The 22,651-nt window shown below is 43.9% G+C and overlaps 1 protein-coding gene across 3 annotated transcripts in view; it reads right to left on the reverse strand.

Annotated features, from left to right (window-relative positions):
• Window positions 1-22,651, reverse strand: part of LRRN2 (leucine rich repeat neuronal 2) — a 196,434-nt gene that overhangs the window by 151,274 nt on the left and 22,509 nt on the right. Inside the window, exon 2 of one of the 3 annotated variants that reach the window (XM_048498071.1) lies at window positions 16,513-16,617. The exons of the other annotated variants lie outside the window; for them this stretch is intronic. The gene's annotated coding sequence lies outside the window, so the exon portion shown is untranslated. The remainder of the gene's footprint in view (window positions 1-16,512; window positions 16,618-22,651) is intronic. 3 annotated transcript variants of the gene reach the window in all.

The raw sequence follows: 22,651 nt of genomic DNA on the forward strand, positions 1-22,651 counted from the left end.
TGCTCGGGAGCTGCAGCAGCAGAAGGCCATTGCTTTCATATCCTGCATGTGAGCTCCCAAAGGCATCTGGTGGGCCACTAGAAGTAGCAGAGTGCTGGACTAGATTGACTCTGGTTCTTAGAGGTGTGGAATCCCCCAACTGGGGACTGGCTGCCCTAGTTATTTATCAGGTAATATTATTTACGTCTGTGCCATGAAAAAGCTTCGACTGTCCCTTTCCCCATACTAAGCAAGCAAAACATTCTTTCTCTAAATTATTGGCAATCTTAATTATCTAATAGGTCAAATGTACTGTAATCACTTGTTCAGTCTTTTTTTTAAAAAAAAGAAAGAAAATGGTGGTGGTGGTGAGGACCAGATGGTGCCATGTTAGTAGCAGAGGGTGGAAACCCATTATATAGCTTGGAGGTACAGGGTACAACTGACTTGATGAAGCTAAGTTGCTCTGGGTCTTATCAGAACATGGATGGGAGATGTCCTGAGAACCCTATGTACTCTTATTTGAGGACTTTCAGTCAAGCTGAGATGTAAATGCAACAAATAGTAAAAATTCACCAAGTTATATCAGCATCAAGAGATATGTTCACAATGCAGATGCTAACAGTTGATGGGGAACAAGGACATCAGCTCTATAGACAGTAGTCTCATCTACAGTTGTTCCTGTTGAGAGGCAGAGCATAGGATTTAGGGTTACCAGCTTGGGCTTGAGAAATTTCTGGAGATTTAGGGTTTGTGACTCAGGTAGATGGAGTTTGGGAGGGAGGGAGCTCAATGGGCAGGTGATGTCACTCTAGGACTTTTATTTCTCGCAGTTTCTAAGGTAAACCACAGAATCCTCCTGCTGAAGCTGCCACTTCCTCCAGAGGAACTAATCTCGCCAGTCTGGAGAGCAACTGCAATTCCAGGAGAGCTCCAGGTCATAACTGGAGACTGGGAACCCCAATAGGACTGGGGCCTTGATGTACAGCTGCAGCATTACCCTACTGTCATATACATACAGCATTGTTAAAATTAGAAGCTTATATCTTATATGGATAAGGTCAGGTTTAATTTATAAAGATGAATATCCAGTTTTACAAACAAACTGGATACATTTTTATTTCACCCCTGTAGCTTTTTTTTCTTTCAATAAAGCAGAGGAGAAAGAGCCCCCCCCTCCCACACACACCTATGTCTCCAACATTTCTGGACATTTTATATTACTCTCTAGAAGTGAAGAGTTTTGACATTTCTGATCGATTTTACATAGCGGGAACTTAGAGTCTATCATGAGAGGCAGCACCAGAAGTCTATTGTTAATAGCTAAGTGGGAGTGAAGCCTTTGAGAACTCTGCGCTTGAGGCATTTGGGGGGTGCCTGTGGTGCCTTCTCTTTCTCCTATGCCTGGCTGATTTCTCCTCCAGTTTTTCATACTGTGCTCTCTTGTCATACTGAGTTGAAAGCAGAAACATCTGTTGGCAAGAGCCCCCCTCTCTGCTCTGCTCTGCCCTCCCCTCCCCTGCCCTCCCCACACAGAAACTGCAGGCTCTCCCCTGCTGCTTAGCACAGCCAAGAGGCACTTATTATTCTGGCAGCTGTTTCTGCCATTAGAACCACAGGAGTTTCACAGAGGCTGCGCTAAGTGACAGAGGGCACAGGCGCTCAGAGGCAAAGAGAAGAGGGAAGCAATAGCAGAGCAACCCTTCACTCTCAAGCTGAGTCTTGTCCTAACCAGTTATAATTGAAACTGGAGATGGTGGTATTGTTTCATAGGCCCAGTCAGTAATTTGCCAGAAGGACCATGAACCAAAAGCATGTATAAAAAAGGAAGGAGGATATTGGAGATAGCCAGGCAGTCTCACTTGTTGTTTGCAGCAACTGGACCCTATCATACTCTGAACTGCTGGAACTAGGAGGATAGGTAATTCAAAGTTTTTTAAAGATTGCATGTGCTCAAACTATGAAGTGGCACAAGTAAACTTCAGCTAGGTTCTCAAAAACAGCAGACCAGGTGTGGAGTCTTTGAAGCATAAACCTGCATGGATAGAGGGACTGTGGCAGCAGATTCATCCTCAAGCTTGTGGCTTGTTGATATCTCTCTGTCCAATAAAGTTTATCCTACTCGTCTTCCAAGCAGCTCAGAGTGGCATGCACAATTCTTCCATCTTTAGCTTAAACTCACAACAATCCTGAGAGGTGGGTTAGGCCCAGCGGAAAAGATAACTGACCCAAGGTCACCCAGGAAACTTACATGGCAGAATGAGGATTTTGAACAACAAGATTGTAACATATGTACCCAACTTTATACAGCTTTTTATCAGGTTGCCCCTTGCCAACCTCCCCCACCTCTGGGATGAAACCTACTGCATGGTTTACCACAGAGCTGGGTGATCTGAAAGGCCTGGGAGATGGCTTGGTGTGTCATATATGCCCTCAGTTTTATCCTCTTAGCAGCTCTGCAAGGTAGATTAAGTTGAGATACCCGCTGTCCCAGTGTGGAATTCAATAAACTTTATGACAAAACTGAGCTTTGACCCATATCTTTCCAGACAAGACTGGAACCAGGGATGGACAGAAGCTGCACCATAGACCACAGTGCACTCTGAATAATTTCTGGTTGTACCTGTTCACATAATACCTGCTGATGCTCAGATTCTTTATCCAGCAAGACATTTCTATATCTTTAAGAAAGTGGACACTATCAGTCAATTCACAAAGACAAGATATACCTTGATTGTTGGTTAAGACATTAAGAGATAATGTTAAGAGTAATTATTCTCAGTTCATGAATTTAAAACGTGAGAGTGGACCCTGTGAATTCTAATAGGAAAAAATAGGCCACACACAAGGTCCACCCATGACACCACATCACAGCGTCTCTCCAGGAAGATTTATCCTAGACACTTAGCATAAGAGATGGATGACTAGTCCAAGATATAGCTGAAGGGGATTGGGCGGAGGACGACTAAGAGGATGATCTTGATACAATTACATAACGTAAATTTAGGGGGGAAGGGTGGAGTCCTAAGTACAATTATTCAGAAATAAGGCTTCCTCCTGAGCAAGTATGTTTAGCAATGCTGTTTGAAATTGTCAGATGACCACATAATTTATTTTTTAACTTCATTTATAACCTTTTTCTCGCCAAATAAGGCTCAAGTGGTTTACAAGATTCCCACTTTCTCCATTTTATGTTTATAACACAACGCCTTTCAGGACTGAAGGCAATTTAAAACATGTGCATGCACAGAATATCCAAAAGTGCCTGTCAGGTTGTAACCACAACACAACCTGCTGGTGCTCAAGAGCAAGCTCAGGTGAGGCAGGCCCTTGTGACCACCAAGCCACCAAAGATTGCCTAGCACATTTGTTGGTCTTGCTTCAGAGGAATAGGAGCTGAACATGGGGCGGGGGAAGTCCCCAGAAATTCTGTTCAGGAAGAAAATTGTACACAACCCAGACACCTTGCTAGAAAAAAAATGGTTACGATTTGCTCTTTGTGTCGTTTGGTTTACATGCAGGCAACTGGTCTCATTCTGAATACTCCACTTCATTTGTATCCCAATCCTTGAATTTTTAAAAGTGAATTTTTATCCTACACTTCCCCTGAGGAGTTCAGAGTAATGATTAGGGATCTCCCTTCCTCTATTTTATCTGCACAAGGTTACACAGTAAATTTTCTGGCAAACAATGATTTGAACCTGGGACTCTCATAAGCATAAGCATTAAGCATAAGCATTTTATTGTCATTGTGCAAGCAACGAAATGTCTCTAGTCCAAGTCCAATTCCCTAACCACTACATAACAGCTACCCTTGTATATCCCACCCACTACAGATGTTAATTACTTCAGTTATACCTCTACATCATTTTTGAATAAGTTTGTCTCATTTCATCTTCCATGAGGTTTTACATGAACCTCTCACAGCATTTGGGAGTTTCTCGCATCTCTGCTGATTAAACTGATGGCTTTTTAGACAGGGTCATTAAAAAACTGACTTCTCTTTGTGACATTCCCCTCCCGCACTATTCTGTTGTGTTGTGTATATAAACCAGCCTGATTGATGTACACTTCTTATTCATGCGATGAAGTGAGCTCTGACTCACTAAAGGTTATGTAAGAATACATGTTGTTAGTCTTCAAGGAGCTGTTAAACTCCTGTTGTATTCAGTGGATAGTTACCTGGTGTTACCTCAGCATCAATTCTACCTCATGCATTAGCACCCTGTTTTATGCCCTTGCTTGTTTATGTTGTGTTTGGCAAGCTACAGCTGTCCTGTGAGTCTGGCACCAGTACAACGCTGTATGTCATGAAGACATCCTGTGCACCTCAGCCTAACCCAACAGAGGGAAAGAAGCAGCAGTTTGGCATCAGGAGCTGCATAATAAATATATGGCTCTCCATTAGGATTAAAAAAAAATGGGGAGAAGGATGTGTCGGTTCAGAAAAGGGGATGTTTAGTACTCCAGTGGGGACAGCAGATTCCTCAGACATACAACTGGAGTGAGCAGAGGGGCTTTGCTGTGTTCCTTTCAAGGCCTTGCTTAATTAGTGTGTCTAACATTAAAGGGACTTCGGGAAGGGCGGGGGGGGAAGACAAGTCAGTCTCCAGCTGCCAAAAAGCTGTAAATTACAACAAATGCCAATAAGTCATTAGGAAGCACAAGAAAAATGTGGGGTTGCCATGGCAACTGACATTTGCAGCATTCGGGCGGTATTCTGGGGGCTGTGTTCTCTCAATCCTCAGGTGTGTGCAGGAGATAGAAAGAGGAGAACAGCTCCCAGGCATTATACTAGGGGTAATTGGGGGTGGGATAAAAGGATGAGGGATGTGGGGGGATGTTAAAATACACCAGTCTGAAAGGGAATTCACAGTGTAGATAAAGGAACATAAAAGGAGAGTTGATGATCTAGTTCTACTGGACAGCCTGGGGAAAGGAGAAGAAGCACGTCAGCCAACCTCTGCTTCCAAATGGGCTACAGGATGGTGTATGTGCCGAAAATGTCAGCTACTTATTAACTCTGACATACGTGTTTTCTTGCACAAGGTGGGAAGTATGCTAGTTTCATCAAAACTTCAAAGGGTATGCACAGGGCTTCCAAAGGAGGGCAAGAAACAGAAGGAATTTCAAGAAGATGCTGGAGGGGCTGGCTTCAACTGTTGAGCTGCCCCAAATGCCCTCCTCCTCATGCTACCCTGGCAGGATCTAAGGCAGAGGTGTCAAACTCGTGGCCCTCTGGATGTTCATGAATTACAATTCCCATCAGTTCTCCCAACATGAGCATTGGTTATACTGGCAAGGGCTGATGGGAATTGTAGTTCATGAACATCCAGAGGGCTGCGAGTTTGACACCTGTGATCTAAGGGGTTCCTTCTGCAAGCCTTCCTTGGATCTTTCTGGGGCAACATGGGAGAAAGTGCATGCCTCCTCCTGCCCCATCAGGGACCAGTGTCCAAGCCAGCTGCAGAAGCACCGCCGCATGTGCAGCCCAGCTTGAACCACAAGCAGCCCCAGTGCAGGAGAAGAGGACAGGTGTAAACCCTAGTAAAGAACCTCCTGGATTCAACCTGCCATGGAACATCAGGGCCACACTAAATAGGCTCTGCACAGACGATGGAAGAAGTGCACACTTTCTGCATAAATGGCACATGCCCCAATCCCCAGATGTGATTGTGGCACCAACAGACAAAGAGTCACATCATAAAAAAAAATGTCTCTTATAAGGGTGAAGTTTGAGATTGTTAAATGTACCAACAAAACTGATCAAGTGAACAATTAATCTAGATGTGAAACTGTAAAACTTATCTTTCTGTATCTTATTTTATAGATCATGGCCTGGCAATGTTGTCTGCCTAATGTTTTTAGTTATTGTATTTTATTTTATTGACGCTATCTAAGCAATATTGTGTAGGGGTTTTTTTAGGAATTGGTTTTGAGATTTGTTGTATAAATGCTTTTGAAACATCTGTATGTGAGAACTGGGAGCCATACAATAAATAAATAAATACTCTGTCCATCACTTCCATCACTGATGGTTTGAGTCCCTTCATTTGGACACTGAGCCAGCCCTGGATGATGGGGAGAACAGCGGGTTATTCTTGGGGAAGGTGCACCTCACATCTATGTAATGACCACTTACCTTTCATCTTTAGCTCTCAACTTACAGCACACAGGAATACTGTGAATGGCCATTATATATTGTTCCCAATGGCTGGAGTTTGACATTGTAAACCAGCATTCCGGTTTTTGAGATGCATTTTCCCAGACCTTAATTCAATTTAAGAGCATGAACCTCAGCAAGGCTGGCTGCAATTTGGGGGCTTGTGGGCACTAACAAGAATAAAACTTGCATGAAAAAGCCATATTCCAAGGCTGCCACAAGTACCATTCCAGAGAGACTACTTATAAACAGTGGGTGCAAAACCCTGGGCACATTCATGATTCTTTTGCTAGATTCATTCATTTGTTGTTTTCTTCTAGCCTGTGATAGATAGTTTCTAGTATCCAGAAAGGACCGAATGGACTTGTTTGCCGTCTGCAAGCAAGGCGCCAGAACAGTGAGCATTTTTAAACTTTACTGAATGCATCCAAATGACAAAGGTAATTTTATCTTTACATTACTTTACCTTATTTGGGCTTATTAGCTGCCCTATACCAGCCAGAGGCTCAGGGCAGCTTGTACACAAACAATATACTATACAATAAAGTTACGGCCCAATGGAATTAAAATCAATACGACTAAAATCAAACAATTTAAAAACTTTGGGGGTAGAAAGTTAATTACCCTTCTGAGGATAATAACAGGTGCAAATTTGGATTGGATTTTGGTAGTGATTTTACAAATGCACATCCCTTCCAAACACAATAATATTGCTCTTTCTCTGTGCTCTTTTTGCGCTGGCACATTTATCTTTATGTAACACAGCCAATCTATGCAAGAAAACAGATGTGCTCTGTTACAAGGCAATACATGCCAAAAGAGTGTCATGCTTCCCCTGAGACAAGGAGTATTCTCAAGTTCTTGCACCTCACAGAACTTCTGTCACCCAATGTAAGCATCATATCTTCATGGAAACTGTACTGATCACTTCCACAGCAAAAGAGGCATATGTCTGTTTTGAAAACTGGAACACAAAGTCAGCAATTAAAGGCTATAATGAACCCAGTGTATAATGCCTATATGATAGCCTAGGTCAGTAAGTCTACGCTGGGTTCCTGGGTTAGTGTGGTTAGGTCTCAGATACTTGTCTTATCAAGGAAAAAGAACTACTCATCTCTCTTTCAGTCCAAACAAACTGTAAATATTATTACTGTATTTTAGAATAAGCAAATAGCTAATAGTTAAGCAAATAGTTGCAAAGTGAGGAAAGGAAAATGATTTGCACTTATCCCATACAAGTTCAGCTTACTCCCTATTGAGGCTATTTCTAGTGTACGTAACAAGGGGATCATGTGTTATGCAACACTATCAAATATATGACTATCAACGTAAAATCAGTATTTGAATTGGTGTGAAGTTAAATAGAAGCAAGCCTTTATTGGCATAGAGTGGTGTGAAGTTAATACTACCCTGTTTCCCCGAATATAAGACATCCCCTGAAAATAAGACATAGTAGAGGTTTTGCTAAAGTGCAAAATATAAGGAATCCCCCGAAAGTAGGACGTAGCAAAGTTTTTGTTTGGAAGCATGCCCGACGAACAGAACACAGAAAAATAAGACATCCCCTGAAAATAAGATATAGCGCATCTTTGGGAGCAAAAATTAATATAAGACACTGTCTTATTTTCGGGGAAACACGGTATACACACATATAAAGCTTGTTTTTGTAACAGATGCTTCCCTGGACTGTTTACACCTTGTAATTGCTTTTTTGTGGGTGCAGTTTTCTTTGTTACTACACTCTACCTTCCCTTTGTATTGGGTACCTACCTGGAGGCTGGCAACCCTATCATGAAGTTCTACATAGATGTATCTGGTTCATGCTGCTGTTGCTAATGTTCTCATCTGCTCTGTCATGGGAGAATGAGATGTCCCATTCTTTCCACCTGCTAGGGAAGCCACCAAATAACTCATTCTCTCTCCACCACCCCCTCCCAGCAGCCAGAGTGAATTATGAAGATCTTTTCTTCAAGTGAAAGAGATGGAATTGCCCTTCATGGGTGAGGAGTTCTATTTATTCTCAGCAAATTCGTTTCCACTTTATTTTAAATTAAACTGTCTTGACTCTCACCATTTGGAACCTGATGATGAAGGAGGAGCCAGGGGAATGAGAGTGAAGCCTGGACTGGTTTTTTTCTCCCTCCTAAAGATCAGTTTGAAAATTAGGACCCACGCAGGCTTGTGTTCAAGTATGCTTGAAGTTTAGGGAACAGCAAGCAAGAGATTCTGGGATGAGGGAGGCAAAAGGCAGTGGCGGAACTGCCAGAGGGACATGTGTGGTCACATGTCACTGGGCGCCACTCATGTGATCATGTGGGAGGTGCAAAATTGCCCCCTCACCACTCCACTGACGTGCCCACCTGGCTCCACTTACAGCAGTCCAGCTCCCTACGTGCCGTCGAGGGCCTGGGAGTTGGGTCTGGGCGGGGAGTGGCACTTGTACAGTGCTAGAGGTGGGAAGAGGTTGGTACAGAGGCCGCCAGGCTGATCCCTGGAGCAGGGAAAGTTCATAGGAGCTCAGTGAGGGCAATGTTGGCAGGGAGCCAAGGAAGGAAACTCTGGATCCCCACCCAGGAGGAAGAAGGCAAGGATTGCAGGCAAGACAGGCGAGAAGGGAGGCCCAGGAGAGCAGAATTGCTATTTATTGACCTTGATGGTGATTATAGAATGTGCATTATAAAAAAAGAGAAAGATCTGCTTGGAAGGACTGTGCTGCACCCAAACCCAGGCAGAAACATTGAGGTTCTCCTCCGCTCTCTGTCCTCAGCCTGTTCCCTCCAGGCAGGAGGCAGCCCCTGAGGATCATTTTCTTTCTGCACAGAGGAACAGGAACTTGGGAGAGCAGTTTGCACTGCCTCTGTTGGAAGATGGCGAAAAACTGACCGGAGTGGGGGTTGCAGGGGGCCATAAGTGGGGCTGGGCGGGGGGGAGTGCAGGTGGACCATAAGTGGGGCCAATCAGAGTCTTGAAGAAAGGGTTTGTGACTGGCTTTGTGACTCCAGTTGGCCCAGGAAAGGTAAAGAGGTGGAGCATTTTGGGCTGCCCAATGAGATTCTGACTGGCTGGGGGACATTCTTCATGGCATGCCAGTTGTGTAGGACATTCCAGATCTGCCAGCTATTCCCGTCAGTGGACCACCCACAGACATAAGGGCTGCTAAATGCTTGAATCAGACCATCAAAACCATGTTAAAGAAGCTGGCTCATGAAAGGCTCCAGAACTGAGACCAGTATGTTGATCCACTCTTGTTTGCCCTGTGGGAGACTCCATAGTCCTCCACAGGTTACTCCCCTGTCAAACTAGTGTAAGGATGGAGACCTCATGGACTGTTGTCAGTATTGGAGGAGCAATACAGACTATCAGTGGAGGTGACAGAGGAGGAACCCACAGAATACCTACAACAACTACGAGACTGTCTCCAACAGGCTCAGCACTTGGCACCCCAGACCTGATGCAGGCCCAGCAAACCCAGAACAGTGGTATGACCAAGGGGCCCATGAGGGGATGCTGGCCTAAGGGGCCCTGGTCTATATGGGGGTGCTAGGCAATGGCCCAGGAGATATGGTGCAAGGACATTTCAAAGTAACCAGGGTGGTGCAGCCCGTTTCGTATGAGGTCCAGTGTGAGCCAACCTGATGGCAACAAAAGAAGATACACATCAATGACCTCAAGGAATGGGTCTCCGGGGATGAGGTCCAGTGCCTCCTGGGGGCCGACCCCCTCGAACTTGGAGATGGTGATCTCCCATGGAACATAGCAGCTCCCATCCATGAGATACTTCAGCTTGACAAAGTCCTTAGCCTTGACCCACAGAGCCAAGTTAGTTGGTGGAAAGACTGCCAGGTGTTTTTTCAGCTACCAGACCACACCATTTGGACCACCCATGGCAATATGCATCCCACCAGGGATGGTGGCCTGATAGGTCTGATCTGGAGACCTATACCACATCAGCCATAGGAGGCAGTAGAATAAGAGGTGCGATCGGTGCTCAAACTAAATGAGACTGAACCCTCCTAGAGTGCCTGGAGGGGCACCATACTAGTGGTACTGAAGTCAGATGAAACCATTCAATTTTGCATCAATGATCGAGAACTGAACTAGCTGACAGCCTTCAACACCTGTTCCATGCTGATGTGCTGATAGATCAGCTAGGGGAAGCACAGTACCTGTCTGTGCTAGGCTTAACCAAAGGCTCCTGGCAGATCCTGATGGCCAGTGAGGACACAGAGAAGACAGTTTTCACCACTCCTCCAACCTGTATCAGTTCTGCATGATGCCTTTCAGGTACATGGGGCAAGGGCCATGTTTCAACAGGTGGTGGACTGGGTCCTGGTGCAGTGTCAGGACTTTGCATTGGTCAATATTGATGACATCATCATCTATAGCCAGTATTAGTAGTACCACTTACACCATCTAGAGCAGGGGTAGGGAACCTGCGGCTCTCCAGATGTTCAGGAACTACAATTTTATTTTTATTTATTTATTTATTTTGAGTTTTTTATACCGCCCTACCCCCGAAGGGCTCTGGGCGGTGAACAACAGTCTAAAACATACAATCAAATCGATTTAAAATAGATACAGCGTTTAAACATATAAAACATATAAAACAGCGTCAGCAACAAAATCCAATTTTAAAAACCTCCGCAAAGGAGGGGGGAGGGGTCCCATAGATGGTGGAGGGACCCTAAAACAAGAACTAGAGTAGAAGGGGGGAGGGAGGGGGGCACACATCAGCTGCTGGACACTCAAAAGCTCAAGGAACAACTCCGCCTTTACAGCCCCCAAGTGAATTACCAAGATCCCGCAGGGCCCGACAGCTGGAGGAGAGTGTTCCACCAGGCAGGGGCCAGGGTCGTAAAAGCCCTGGCCGAAGATGATTCCCATCAGCCTCTGTCAGCATGGCCAATTGGCCATGCTGGTAGGGGCTGATGGGAATTGTAGTTCCTGAACATCTGGAGAGCCGCAGGTTCCCTACCCCTGATCTAGAGGCTGTGCTCTGTTCCCTCGACACTGCTGGCCTTTGAGCCAACCCCCAGAAGAGCCATGTATCTAGGCTATGTCATTGGGCATGGACTGCAATGACCAGTCCCTGAGAAGATCGCCTCAATCAAATGGGTCTCGTAGCCATGGATTAAGATGCAACTACACCAGTGCTTAGGTCTGATATGCTATTATAGTAAATTCATTGCAAACTACGTGAGTCATGCCAGTCCCCTCACCAATTGTTTGAGGAACAACCAACCGCAGTGCCTACAATGGACACTGCTGTTTATGTCATTATTCAACAACTAATAGCCTTTCCTAATTACCATCTTCTTGTTGTGTCTACTTTGGTTTCTGATGAACATCACCTCATAAGAAACATTCTTTTAAAAAACCTATAATATTTTCTCCCTTGAGTTTTTCTAGATTGGTTTTCTTTTTCTATCATAACTACCAAATTACAGAAAATTCTCTCCTCAGGTGGGGAAGATGATTTTGAAAAATGATTGCCTTTTTTTTTCAAACTTCTCTTCTGCGATATGCTCTTCCCAAAGACATAGTACCCAGAACACTTGCAAATGTTAAAAGAAAACCCTTTCCAGTTATCATCAGTAACAGAAATTTCAGAGTCCAGCTGTTATCATCAAGATAAAATGAAGTTTCCTGTAAACATTCAGGCCTGTCCTCAGCAGTGACAACTAGCACAGCACTATTGATATCATGTGACCTATGATTGCAATGGAATCAAATGGCTTTTTAATTGTTTGTTGTGCATAAGGTCAGATCACAACAGAGATCTGCTGTGAAGCCTGCAATATGCATGTTGTATATCCAGAGTAATTTCAATTCTTTGCCTAAGTCTGCTGAGTAGACATCCCCATTTTATGAACCTTGACTACATTTTTTGACAATGAACACAATTCAATTCTATTTCAGGTTTGTGATGTGAAATGGCTCAGGTAGCCTGATCTGATCAAATCTCAGAAGCTAAGCAAAGTCAGCCTTGGTTAGTATTTGGATGGGAGACCAACAAGGAATCCCAGGGTCTGGGAAGGTAACGGCAAACCATCTCTGTTAATCCCTTGCCTTGTAAACCCTACTGGGTTTCCCTAAATCAGCTACAACTTGATGGCTCTGGACACACAAACAATTTCCTAAGGTCTCAAACCCTGAAATCTGTGATAAAAAGATCTAGCAGACCCAACTACATAACTGATTGCTATGTAAGCACACACAATTGAACACTGCATCAATAGAGCCCAAATAATAGTGTTGTAAATTTTGAGAAATATTTTATTTCAGCTGAAGCATTGGTGATCTCTCTCTCTTTAAAAAACAAAAGCCATACATAAGGACAATGGAATATATTATAATTCTTTTGTAGTATTTTCAATTACTCACTGTTATGATGTATCTAAACTGAAATTGCCTTGATCTCCTTTTCATATTTGATGCTTAATGTTAATATCCTTTCCCCTGTATTGGCAAATCTGTCTCAACTTCTTTCCCCTGGGTCCTTATTTGTGCTGGAGAAGTAAAAAATACTCTCTGGCTTGAAATCAATAGTCTTACACTGATCTACCCCAGCTGAGGATCTGTCTCACTGTTCCACCAAGTGAATTGTCTTTCCCCCCTCCCCTTCTCTCACTTAACAGGAGGTGACATTGCCCTTTCATCCATCTCCTGTGAGAAATTACAGGCATTACGCTCTGTGTATGCTGTCTGGAGCCATGCACATCAGTTTAAATCTCCTCCCACATGGGTAGGCTGTGTGCAGCTGGTTTCCTCTGATGTTGCACATGGTATTCAAAAATATCACCCCAGCTTGTCATTAATTCCTATCGAGCATCGCTGTTCCTAGAAGCCTGTTTGTGTTTATATTTTTATATAATTAGTTCTCTTTTAAGTATTTCCTTGAAGCACTGGGGGGTGGGGCGGCGGATTATATATATTTGGGACTAGAAGCAATTTTTAGCAGCTGAGGATCATACCCCTCTCCAAATTAACATGCAGATGTGCCCTAAGTTATTTCTTGGCTGAATTTTGATATTCTACCTCAATTTTGTGCCCACAGAGAGTTCATATTTTCATTTTTCTGTTGATAGTTAAGTGATTCAGCAATTTAGGGAAGTATCAGCAGTGTGTCTTGTTGCTAGGTTTCCACTATGTGCAGTATATTGCAGCTGTTGTTTTTAAGAAATTGCTTTTCCAGAGGTAGAAATTTCTGTTGACTATTTGGTGAGCTACTTTTTGTGCCAGTTTAGTGTTTTTTAGTCTGAAGAAGTATCTGTTCATTCAACCATGTGTTGCTGTGGCAGGGCTGGGTATTTCCTGGGTGACCTATAGTACTGCAGCTCTTAACCATTTAGGTAAGGGTCTAGAGTCCATTGTTTCCATTTCCCCAAGCACATGCAGGGTTCTCTAGTCCAAGGATGTAGTTGATGGCACACTTCCTGCCTCATGACCCACAAGTGACAGAGATTTGGAGGATTTCTGTAGAGTTAAAATAGGGAAATATGAAGCTAGATCTACTACCCAATCAGTTCTCCAACTCCAAGGAGAAAGATTTCCCTTCTGTAAGAGTCAGGACACTCTGGGTGGACTTCTTGATATTGGTTATTAGGATCACTGATTCCAGGCACGATCCTGGGGCCCTTAAACTTTTGATAACAGACCTGCCTCCTCTTTAAGCTAGCCTCTAAAAGTCAGAAAGAGGGTAATTAGGACAAACATGCCTTCACTCCAGGCAGCAGCAACTTCTCCAGCAAGGGTTAACACGCAAACTGCAGGTGGCAGAGAAAGTGCTAACTAGCCCAGGGGCTTGGCTCTATTACTGTTACTGTTACTCTTACATCACATTTGCCTTGCTTGCTTGCCTGTCTATCTAATCCCTATGGAAAACCATCTAGCCATCTACATAGCATCCACATGGAAAGGGGATATAGCCCTGCTTTGTATGTGGAAAGTTCCTGGTACAATGTCTGATATCTCCAGTTAAAAAAAGATTAGGTGAGAAGTGATGTGATATGAAAGACCTCAACTTGATATTCTGCTGCCAGGCTGAACAGACAGTAATGATTCTGATATAGACCAATTGTCTAGTTCAATATAGCACAGCTTTATGTTCTTCAAAAGTGCTGATTCAGAACATTCCAAACCCTTCTGTTTAAAAACTGTAATTTTGCCATATTTTCCAATCCTGAAATTATGATTGCATAGCAAACATAACATGCCCCAGCTTTCTATTGTTTCATATTAATGGAACACAGGTTGGAGGAGGAAAGATGTTTCCTTAGATCTTAAGCAATAATTGAATGTAGTCCAGAGGCGGAGCAAGGAGAAAAAACCCCCGCACCAGAACGCCCCTTCCATGCCCCCTCCATGGCCTAGCCACACCTCTGCCGCAGCTCTGCTCGGGGCATCGCACCCCACCCCACCCCGTTGGCACTACACCTCTGATGCAGTCTCTATACTGAATGGGGTACTGATTGCAGTAGTGATATCTAGCTATAATGTTTTGCTTCTATCCATTACGGTAATTCTCTCGGAGGACTCCTTGAAATAATGCATGCATGAAAGATATTGTCCTGAGTTGTACAAATGGAACAAATATTGATTATGGTCCTAACAACAGTGGTACAGATCTACAATCATTCTACTGTAACTATTTCTATACCTAGCTGGCCTGCTCCATAAACTGTCAAATGTTATTCTTTCAACACCATTCAAACACCATTCTTTCAACACCAACACCTTGCTAAACAACAACAAAAAGTTATATAATCTAGTGTTGAGAAAATTTAAAGTTGAATTGTTAAGGGAGAAGAAATACAGTTCGTTTACAGTCTACATAAATTTATGAAGTATTGGCATAGCTGAGATGGTAGTTCATTATTAAAAGAAATTGTATTAATTGGATATTTATTTTTATTAGCTTCACAACATTACTTTGTGTGATTTAGAAATATTGGAATGTAATTAATTTAGTATTTGAATAACTGGGAGAACTTTAAATATTTATTGTTCTTTAAGTGTGTATATAATTGTTTTTAAGTTGTTTTATATGCATGTTCTCATTGTTTTATTTAAAATTACAATAAAGATAAAACATAAAAAACCCATCTTGCTAAACTGCTGAATCATTTGATCACATTTCAATTCTCTTGCAAGCAGAGGCGTAACTAGGCAAAATGGAGCCAGGGGCAAAATCTGAGTTTTGTGCCCCCCCCCACTGCCCTCCCCCCACAACTAAACAACGATTTTTAACTAGGTCATTTCAAAGTCAACATCACATTGAAGAACATGCCCCAACTCACAAATCTGAACACAACAATGGTCCTAGGATCCATTGGCAGAGCAAGCTGGCAGGGGCTGGGCTGGGCAGGGCTGGGAGAACTTGTTCTGCCCATGGATGCTGTGATCCATGGGCAGAGCAAGATGGCAGGGACTGGGGGGTGGGGGAGCTGGTTCTGCACATAGATGCTGTGATCCATGGGCAGAGCAACCTGGCAGGGGCTGGGGGGCTGGGAGAGCTTGTTCTGCCCAATGCCCGTCGCTTGCCCTTGCAGGAAGAGCAAGCCCATATTGCTCGCCCTTGCAGGAGCAAGCAGCAATGGGCCTTTCCCAGCCCTGGATCACTCCAGGGCTCAGAAAGGATTGTCGCTTGCCCTTGCAGGGAAGAGCAGTGATGGGCCTTTCCCAGCCCCGGATTACTCCAGGGCTCAGAAAGGCTCATTGCTCGCCCTTGCAGGTGAGAGCAAGTCAATTGCTCTCCTTTGCAGGGGCTAGTGGCGATGGGCCTTTCCCAGCCCCAGCAAGAGGCAGAAATGCCAGCAGGGGGCCATCACTGCACCCTGAGGTGCCTGGAAATGTGGCAGCACTCCCATGCCACAGCTAACCATGTTGACACAGCGGCGGTGTGGTGGAGGCAGTCCTGGGGGTGGAGTCAACATTATTTGGCTTCTACCCCAGGTTTGTGGTCATCATTTGCAGCAGGGTTTGTGGCAGCCACCTTTTGTGTGGCTTAAGTTCATACAGTCCAATGGAAGGCTCTCCACTGGTGGGGCGGGGGGGGGGGGCGGGTGGAGGTTCTTTACCTTTCCACACCACCAGAAAGTAGCAGGGTTGTGCTGTTCCAGTACCATGTTTTGCTGCCAGGACTTTGGATGGGGCTGCTTGTCTTTTAACATGCCCAACATTCATTGTGGTTTTGGGATTTCAATGCTTCTCCAGCTTTATGAATGCCTTAATTCATTCTAAACTTATTCTATTTCCATAACCATCTGACTCATTGAGTGAGTCCATGGAAATCCTCACATATAGCTTCAGCTGTATATGGAGTTGGGAATTATTCATTGTTCTGTTACCAAGGTCTCTATTTCACTTACCTTCATCACTTTTACTTCCCATTCAGAGTTTCTTCCAAGTGAAGCCCACACTTACACAGTTCAATGGGACACTACCGTCTAGAGTAGTGGATGGTCTATATGGGACTAGGAGGAAAAATAAAAATAATATAACTGGGACCAGACAGTTGTTCTGACCACAAGCTGTTCCCCATTACCATCACAACTGCTATGTGCTAGACTTCTGCTTATATCTGCCAGTATTTACTCATGCTCTGCTGTATTCCTAACAGGCTGTCTGAAAGGACAGTGCAGTGTGGATGGAGAAAAACAAAGAAGCCTTCCAGGATGAAACAATCCATTTAAACTCTCGCAGATGAAGCTCAATCTTCCAGAATGACCCTTCTCTCATGCCCTCTCCATGGGGATCAACCCCCCCTCAATTTGTGAACTTAGCTTGCAAATATATATGCTTAGATTATGGTGAGCTGGGATGGAGGCATAAGATAGTGCCATCTGAATGATGCACTCTACGAAAAAAATATTGTGAGGCAGCTCAGTGGGAGAGGAGGCATTTATAAGAGCAGGAAAATATTAAAGTCTGTTATCATTTTTCATTGTCATTTGTACCTAATTCAGCTGCTTTCGCATCTGCCACTCCATTTTCAACCCATTGTACTTTGTTGTTGTTATTTTTGAAAAAGTGAAATTGATTTCCAGAGACCTCCCTGGCAGCGCAATCCTCAGCCCTCCTGCTGTTTTGTATCAGCAGCAAAGTAATGGGCACCATTTTTCACATGGTGGAGGTGGTGTGCATAGCTGGTGTTGGTGCATAAGTGAAGAGCAAGAGAGAAAGAGACTTTGGGTATGATAAGTTACTGCTTTTAAACATAAACAGTTCCTGTTAATTTAACTTCCATTTAAAATAGAAAATGGCACAGGAGGAAATTCAGCATTTGCCAAATAGAGAAGGACAAATTCAGTCAAGCTGGGTAAAGCAAATTTATCTGTGGAGCATCCCAGGAGGAGTTTTACAAACAAACAGAGAGTCAACAAAAAAATTAAAATGCCATAAAGATGTCTGCAAAGCATCACTGAAATCCTCTTTGTCTTATTTAAACAGTAGCTTAATGAAAAGGAAGGCATAGCAGAAGAGCTCAGTACTGGAATATAATGCTCTCGGGTAATATAGGCGCAGTTTGCACAACAGACATTTGGCACTACTCAGCCTTAGGTTGGTGTCAGAAGGAGATTCATTCCATTCATCCAGGTAGTATCACAGTAGATCTGAGTTGGACCTCGCTGACTCATCACTTCTTTAAAGTCCCACAGACAGCAGGAAATTCTCTACCAAGAAAGCAGAATAGTACAACCGGGTAATTCACTGCCTATTTCAGATTTATGATTTTGTTGCTGTAGTGCTCACAAACTACTCCTGTCCATGGTCCAGGGCAGATATGAGGGTCAAAGACCTGGTTAGCATTGGGAAGAAGAAGAAGAAGAAGAAGAAGAAGAAGAAGAAGAAGAAGAAGAAGAAGAAGAAGAAGAAGAAGAAGAAGAAGAAGAAGAAGAAGAAGAAGAAGGAAGAGAAGGAGAAGAAGAAGGAGGAGAAGGAGAAGGAGAAGGAGAAGGAGGAGGAGAAGGAGAAGGAGAAGGAGGAGGAGGAGGAGGAGGAGGAGGAGGAGTTTGCATTTATATCCCCCCTTTCTCTCCTGCAGGAGACTCAAAGGGGCTTACAATCTCCTTGCCCTTCTCCCCTCACAACAAACACCCTGTGAGGTAGGTGGGGCTGAGGAAGCTCTGAGAAGCTGTGACTAGCCCAAGGTCACCCAGCTGGCATGTGTGGGAGTGTACAGGCTAATCTGAATTGCCCAGATAAGCCTCCACAGCTCAGGCGGCCGAGTTGGGAATCAAACCCGGTTCCTCCAGATTAGATACACGAGCTCTTAACCTCCTACGCCACTGCTGCGTACCTAATCAAGTGACAAGATGGGTAGATGGAGATTCAAAGTGCATCATGAGCAAGTAGAGGGAAAGCTGAACTCTTTCCCTTGCCTCAAATGACTTGGTGCTGCTTGCTTTCCCTGGATTCTCCCACTGAGAAAAAATGGCTGGGAAAGAGTAATTTGGGGGAGAAAAGTAAAGTTCAGTAAAGGGTTCAGCATAAACATCATCCCATTTTACATGCTGCATTTGACTTCACCCCTTATTGGACTGAGCTCCCATCACATCCAATTTGGGCCTCTACAGATTATCTATGTGGGGAAAAAATAAAACAAAAAAATCAAAGTGAGAAAACAGGACCTTTCACATTCCGTTGCCAGTCAGAAACGGCACATTAGGTGTTTAAGGGCAAGAAGGAGAGGAGAAGAAGGGAAGAAAAGGAAGTTATGTACTATGGTTTTCATAAAAAATACTTGTCTTGCCTTTTATTACAGGGGTAAGCAAAAATAGGTTGTGGTCCACCATCCTAGTAGAATACCTAGCATTTGTTGATTGTGGGGATTTTTTTTCCCCAAAGGATGTCAGAGTAGATGAACCTTAGTCTGATACAGCTGGGCATTTCTTATATTGAATATATTTTGAATCAGATCGTTTGTTTAGCTAGGTCAATATTATCTATACTCGGTCTGGCAATCATTCTCTCTAGGATCTCAGGTAGGCAAAGGTCTTTCCCCCACACCTGCTACCTGAGATCCTCTTACCTGAATACTCAAGAGATTCAGGCTTCTGCATGAAACACATGTGCTCTGCCACTGATCCACGGCCTCTCCTAAGGATAAATCAGGCCTAGTGAGGAGGGGGGAAATAGGGGAATAAAATTGCAGGAATCTTTGGTCAGCCTGGCTGGGGGTAGAAATGGAAAAACCATGTGATTTGTTTTCATATGATTTTTGGATGGGTCAAGTTTGGGCAGGACAAGGGGAATTTTTGTCTGTGACACCTGTGGTTGCTCTCAGCAGGTCTATACAAAGTCAGGATTATTTTGCAAAGACTGCTTGTGCCCTAATGGCTATGAACCCTGGAATATGCATTTCTTAGCCAAGAACATGGGGCATAAATAATTTAAACTAACACAGCGGTAGACCACAGGGATTCTACTTTTTAAAGAGACCATGAAATCCTGAAATCAGCCCATCCTTGTTATATTTTACTCATTCTTACCATAGCGTTTCAATATATTTACGTATTTCAGTTATTGATAGGATGACTTTTCCAAAGGAGATTCATAAGCATATGCAGACCAGCATATATATATCATTTAAGGAATAAAACCACATAAATCATTACCATCAATAGAGGGATATCATTAAACATCCATCAGCAAAAACAGTCTGAGTTCAAATTTAAACCCTATTTTACCCAGGATGGAGACACACTCTCTCAGTAATGTGGGGAAATTAGCTTAGAGCAGACTGCTTATTGATGCTGCAAGAAACTGGGTAAGGAAATCTTTAATACCAGTGTAAATGAAGATTGGCTCTCAGAAGAAAATCCACAGAGAGGAATATGATGTAAATTTGAGTCTTTACTGTAGGGATAAAGGGTTCACAAGCATTTGATTTAATTCAGCAAACATGCACACACAGAGTTCCTAAGATATAAATAGATTGGAAAATAGATTTGGAATAGAAAGAGGGTATGGGCTATATGGGTGATACAACCTGATATTGAAGTGAAGAAAATCCAGGGTTCACAGCCAAATGGCTAGCAGCTGATTCTGAGGGCCGTTGCACGTTTGGGTACAGCAACAAAGATGGAAATGGTACTGGACAAAGGTTTTCTGGGGGGAGGTGTTGAGACCTTTATACCATGGACGTAGGTAAGGGGGGGTTCTCGGGTTTGAAAACCTCATTCATTTCTGAAGCTCCGCCCCTTCGTTTGTGGGTTTTTAAAACATTTTATAATCCACCCCAAAACAACATCACTTTCAATGTTGTTTAACTAGGGACCCCAGATTATCCCTTTAAGGTGGATTTAAAAGGAGAATTTGGGCTCTCTAGTTTAAATACCATTGAAAGTGATGCTGTTTGGGGTGGATTCCAGCATCACAGCGGCTGCCCGGGGGAGGGGCGCAAAACTCGGATTTTGCACCAGGCTCCATTTTTCCTCTATGCCTCTGCCCAGAGGGGAGGGGCAGGGGAGGGCAGGGCAGTGGAATCTGCCATCCCCAGCCTCGGAGAGCTGCTTTTATAAGTGCTAGGCCAGGGGCGGGGCTTGGGGAGGCGTGGTCATGCCTTAGGGGCGGGTGGTGGTGTGGCCCCACCCCCAACCCCCCATAAAAAATCTATACCTACATCCCTGCTTTATTCAGTAATGATCCAACTCTGGGGGTGTCAGGTGCTGCTGTGGATGTTGTCTGTGGATGTTGTGAAGAAGAAGAAGAAGAAGAAGAAGAAGAAGAAGAAGAAGAAGAAGAAGAAGAAGAAGAAGAGGAGGAGGAGGAGGAGGAGGAGGAGGAGGAGGAGGAGGAGTTTAATTTATACCCCCTTTCTCTCCTGTAAGGGGCTTACAATCGCCTTTTCCTCCCCCTGCCCCCCACAACAAATACCCTGTGAGGTGGTTGGGGCTGAGAGAGCTCCGAAGAGCTGCGACCCGCCCAAGATCACCCAGCTGGCGTGTGTTGGAGTGCAGAGGCTAATCTAGTTCCTCCACAGCTCAAGTGGCAGAGTGGGGAATCAAACCTGGTTTTCCAGATTAGAGTGCACCTGCTCTTAACCACTACACCACTGGAGTTCACTGTAAGGTGGTCAAGAGAAGTTAGTTACAGAAGGGAGTATCTGGGTTATGATAATCAGGGAAGGCCATGACATCAGGAGTTTTAAGTAGTATACCTTCTACTCAAAGTACCAGCACAGAGAAGCTAGCATACATCGGCATACAAGATATAGTTTCTAATAATTAAGCAAAAAGGGAATAACTAGTTGCTTAGACTGGATGAAATATCATCTTGTATTCTTAGCACTCTCTCTCTCTTTCCCTCCCCCTTTGGAAAGAATGAGCTTAAACTGACAGGACACTAGGGATGCTTTCTGCTTATTTCCTGTCATTCCACAGACCTTTTCCAAATACACAGGCTGTTCCTTTCTTTTCCAGTTGCTTGGTTAACTAAGGAACAAATCCCAGCTTTGTGGGCTGAGTCTCTGTAACCCCCAAAGTGTTGTTCCTGATCCTACACCATTTTGTGACACTGATCTGTAAGGCTTGCAGTTGCAGATATAAAATTTTCCCTGTCTTCCCTTTCTGACTGTGTCTCCTTGACACTTGTCACAATAGAAGAATATGATTCCATCTGATTGCAACATAAGGAGTTTTATGGCTGTTTTCACATATCTCTGTGTTTTTTTTTCCTTAAAGACTGCTGACCATCGTTCACATCACTTGTTAACTAATATGTTCATTATCTGGAATTGTGTGCGTGTTAGGAAAGCAAGGGGAGAAGCGTTGCTTGTAACCACTGGCAGATCAGCTGGGCAGATGCGACAGAGACACAAAAATAATAGTTTTAACCTACCTATTGCAGAGAGCCTGCAAGGGACAGATGAAAAAGTTTGATTTGTATCATCTGGTAGCTGGGAGTGTCTAGAGTCGACAGGAAGCACACCAGCCTTTATGCCTTCTATGGGGCAAGGGAAAAACACTGTGTATACTACCTGGCAGGCCAACAAGATGCAGAGATGGGAAAATGGAAACAGGCAACCGGTCTTTGTTCTTTTGTTGACAGGTCATCCAGCAGCCCTGCAGATACACTTGGGATAACACAGGCAGAGGCCAAGGCTCCCAACAGCAATAAACAGAAGCGCACCAAACCAGATGAGATGGACGTGAAAGATAGACACCCCTTCTCATGCAAGTGTAAAAAAGAGAGGGATGAAGAATGTACTTTTAAACAAAACTAAAGTGTGTGGTTCAGGGAAGCCCTCCCCCCCCCCTCCATTCCATATCACATTTTGATGCTCCAAACATTTTTTGCTAGATAAGGTACAATTTAGGAGGTCAGCTAGGCTGGGGTGGGGGAAAGAATCGAGTGCAGCAAGGGAGGATGACAAGGAGGCCATCCTTTCCTCTTCTTTCCCATCTTCTCAATTTCTATCAAAAGAATAAGAAACCTTCCACAATTTGCCGCTTAAGGTCTCTTGGAAGTGAAGGAAATCTTACTAACATGCAAATTCATGTCTGC

This window comes from Sphaerodactylus townsendi, linkage group LG05 (assembly GCF_021028975.2).
Source record: "Sphaerodactylus townsendi isolate TG3544 linkage group LG05, MPM_Stown_v2.3, whole genome shotgun sequence".
NCBI lineage: Eukaryota > Metazoa > Chordata > Lepidosauria > Squamata > Sphaerodactylidae > Sphaerodactylus > Sphaerodactylus townsendi.